At 32.3% G+C, this 4,371-nt stretch overlaps 1 long non-coding RNA gene across 1 annotated transcript; it reads right to left on the reverse strand.

Moving 5' to 3' along the window:
* Positions 1–1,483: 1,483 nt before the first annotated feature.
* Positions 1,484–3,924, reverse strand: LOC118479700. The gene is made up of 2 exons (XR_004860088.1): positions 3,791–3,924; positions 1,484–3,019 (listed from the first exon to the last, which is right to left on the reverse strand). It is a non-coding gene; the product is annotated as an uncharacterized LOC118479700 (long non-coding RNA).
* Between the last annotated feature and the right edge of the window lie 447 nt (positions 3,925–4,371).

A 4,371-nucleotide genomic window follows, 5' to 3' on the forward strand; every position in this document is an offset into this window, starting at 1 on the left:
AATATAAATCTTTAAAACCATGTGCATTACACGGGTTGAATAAATGTAATATTGTTTAACAAATAATCAAAAACTTGTATTTTAAAAAACCCTCGTGCATTACACGGGTTGAATAAATATTATTTTATACACCAAATAATAAGAAAATTATATTTAAAAAAACTAATGGATATACTCGGTACGCGATATATATGGTGATTAAGGAGATGATTATTGAAAAGAATATACAGTGGTCAAACATGTTATTCAAGAAGCAAATAAGCAGCCATTTGAGTGATAAAATATAAAATAGATTATATTTTAATAAAACCCGTAATAAATCAATTATATTTAAAAAAACTAATGGATATACTCGATATGCCATAGATATGGTGATTACGGAGATGATTATTGAAAAGAATATAAAGTTGTTAAACATGTTATTCAAGAAGTAAATAAGCAGCTATTTGAGTGATAAAATATAAAATACATTGTATTTTAAAAAATCCGTATTAAATCGAATTTTATATATAAACTAATACTAAAAGTTATATACATTTTTTTAAATTATGTAATAAATCAATATAATAAATTTTTTTAATAATGAAAAAAATAAATAATATATTATCACAAAGTTTGGTTTTGTTGATTAAACTAAATAATATTTTGTAGGAGAGTTATCTATAATTAATTAGAATAGATTAAACTAAATAATAATTATCTGTAAGAGATTAAACTAAATAATAATTATCCGTAAGAGATTAAACTAAAGAATAATTATCTATAAGACATGGCCTAATATGATGACAAGTGTCCCAAAAATGGTTTCTTTTATTATATAGTATAGATATTTTGTTATCCTTATTGTTATTATTACTAGAGTAAATTACGATTTTGACCCCTGTGGTTATATCACTTTTACTCTTTTAGCCCAAAAAAGAATTTTTTAACATCTGAGCCCCCAACGTCTTTTTTTCTAACCCTTTTGGCCCCTAACGACTTTTTTTGTAACCCTTTTTTAACATCTATTAAATGTTAGGGGCCAAAAGGGTTAAAAAAAATACGTTGGGGGCTCAGATGTTAAAAAATTATTTTTTAAACTTAAAGGGTAAAAGTGATATAACCACAAGGTCACAAATTGAATTTTAACCCTAACCCTACCTGGTTGGAAACCGGGTTGGGTTGAGGTTGAGAAAAAACAAATCGGATTGGTTCTCAAACTGGGTTGGGTTCAAACCAGGTTAGGGAACGACACAAAACACGTATTTTTTTTGAATTTATACATCATCTTCGACGTAGTGATTTAACTAAAATATCCAATACATATTTATACTAGCATGTGGGGGAAAAAGTCAACAAACATGAAACGCCCAAGGTTTCACCTTCCTAAATGTGATATTATCATACTATAATTTAACAAAAATCGGGCATGACCCGTTCGTATTATGAACAATTCCCTGTAAGACTAACTTGTAATAACTTAAAAATACAACACAGCGGAAAATATGAACCCAAAATTTCGTTCTTTAATAGACATAGTACTTACAGGAAAGTTCGAATACCAAATGTCATACACTCATTAAAAAGTATTTACCACGTTCCATTATATTAATACTTCGGACCTACATTTGGTAAACTATGTGACCGATCCTTCCCGTACAATCCTTGCTCTTGACTCGATCTTCATCCGCTCATCTTCGTTAGTAGAAGAAGAAATCCGTATGGTACCTGTGAACATCACATACAACTTAATCATTAGTCATTGACAACCTCATACAATTAACTTTCGAATAATATTCGACAATATAGCTTCGATTCATTCGACTATTCTCTTTAAGTCTCTTGTTCCGAGTTCGGCTTCAACTTCATAAGAATCCGACATTCTCATTCCTGCATTACATCCCAAACTCAAGGGCATTGTTAGTAACGTTAATTCTCAAATGCATCCAAATCATGCATTCGCACATACTTGCACAATACATACTTACAATCATACACATCTACATACCTAATATACATTCAATCATACCTACAATCATGTATTCATACCTACGTGTTCCGTACGCATTCTTATATACCATTTACATGTAATACATGTCCAACTTCATTACATACATCTATCATACTCTTATATAAATTACATGAGGCATAGACTTGGGTTTACAACTTATAATCGTCAAGGGAACACTCGAAATCATGTTTGGGAGGCCCACCGTAGTCCACGGATAATATACCGAAGCCTACGATGCATAAATCACATAAATAATATTTTTGACAGAACCTTCACCCGGCCGTGTCAGCTCACCACCCGGCCGTGTCAGCTTTGCACTTTTCCTAGCCATTAATTCTTCCGAAACGGACATAACTCTCTCATTTTTCATCCGTTTTGCGTCACGTTTCTTCCTACATGATTGTAAATTAACATTCTATCATGTGAACTTGAAATCCAACACACGGATTAAGGAAATTCGTAACTTATATGCTTTCGACTTAATATTCATTTACTAGTTATTTGACCCGTTCATGTTTTTACTAAACAACTCACTTGTTTATACTCAAAACTCACATGAACATTATAACTGTAAAAGGGTTTACACTATCCGGAGTTCCACACATGGGGTTTATGAACCCGATTCCCGGTATGCATTAATTTCATTCATTTCAATCAATTATACGTAATTGAACTTCATTAGTAAAACTTCCTTATTTTGACCCGTTGGTCTACATAGCGAAAACCTTTGCTTCTAAATAACCAAATCTTAATAGGCTTCAATTATCATGCTTAAGTAACTAGCACATAACTTTGCTTAAATAAACTAAGAAGTGATTCGGAAATCACTTACTTAATACTACTTACTTGATATCATCATCAATAACGCATTTCAACACAACTTCTAACAATTATCATACAATTAATCTCTTTTACTACAGAGAGGGAGTCCGGGTGTTTACTTACCTCGTGCGTCCAATTTATATGTGGCTTCCATGTTTACCTTCGACCCGAAGCGCTTCCATATTCGTGTCCCTATTGACATGACTCCTATCCATACATGTCATCATAAATGTAACACGATTAGCTTACGAACATTCGTTCATTCGACTTTCAAATCATGCAATATTTGACTTTCGTTAGCTTATTAACGCATATAAGGAATGTGTATCATCATACTTTATTACTACCGAACATATCACATTAACTAGCGAGTTCATAACTCAATAGTTTCTTGCATACAATGTTTACTTTTTAATTTTTTTTGACTTCATACATATACATAAGCCACTTTCATTTACTACGCCGTTCACTTATATAACTATTGCATTCACATATAGTTTGCATTCCATAACGCTTTACATAAAAGACCAATTCCATAATTTCTACATACAACACAAGACTTCCTAATTCATTCAAATTTATAATATTACCCATTCAAGCATTTAATCGAACACTTGGCGTGCATGTAACATTGTAAGCTCTATGTACAAGTATACAATGCACAATCTCACTAGTAATCTTCATGAATCATATAATCAACTAAATTCACCTCACTTATTCATTCTACAACCTAACAATCTGTCTATAGTTTGCACACAAACAATCACCCATCCAAATCTCTTGATTAATTCACTACTAGTTCACTATTTAACTAACCCAAATGGGTTTTTATTCAAACTTTCAAACAAATCAGTATCATTCATAAAACATCCTCTATTTGATGATTCTAACTCACAAGCAAGTTCAATTTCATACTATCTCATGGATTAATCAAAACCCTTATCATCATCTAGCATAAATTCACAAAATTCGACTTACCCCATGATGGAAAACCCTTAGATAACTGAGGAATTGATCACATGCATTTGATTATCCATGAGATTTCTGTCCAATTTGATGGAATTGGTGAAACTAGGGTTTCACCTTGTTCTCCTGCCTCTGCTCGATCGCACATCACACACACACGCATATGTGTGTGTTTTTAATTTTTATTTTCTTTTAATGTTTCAAGTTTTACCACTTTACAGGTTTGGCCCTTCAAGATTACTATTTATATTAATATGACCAAAACTATACTTACTTATTTATAGTTAGCTTAAATTAAGAACCTCATGGAATTTGGGGTGTTACAAAACAAATACCATTTTAATGGTAAAATGGTAATACAATGGCTATATAGTTGTCATATAACGACTAGATTTTAAAAACCGGCCGGGTTCATGGTAACGGGTCGAAACCGCTTTGACTACCCTGAATGAGGCACCGGTTTACAAATCGAAAGGTGGAAACCAGGTCAACTGCAACATCTTCCAAACCAAGTCCAAACCTATGGGTTGAAACCAATATTAACCGGGTTGAAACAGGTGTCGGGTAGGGTTACGTTGTCGAGTTTGGGGTTC

Source organism: Helianthus annuus, chromosome 6, assembly GCF_002127325.2.
Source record: "Helianthus annuus cultivar XRQ/B chromosome 6, HanXRQr2.0-SUNRISE, whole genome shotgun sequence".
NCBI classification, from domain to species: Eukaryota; Viridiplantae; Streptophyta; class Magnoliopsida; order Asterales; family Asteraceae; genus Helianthus; species Helianthus annuus.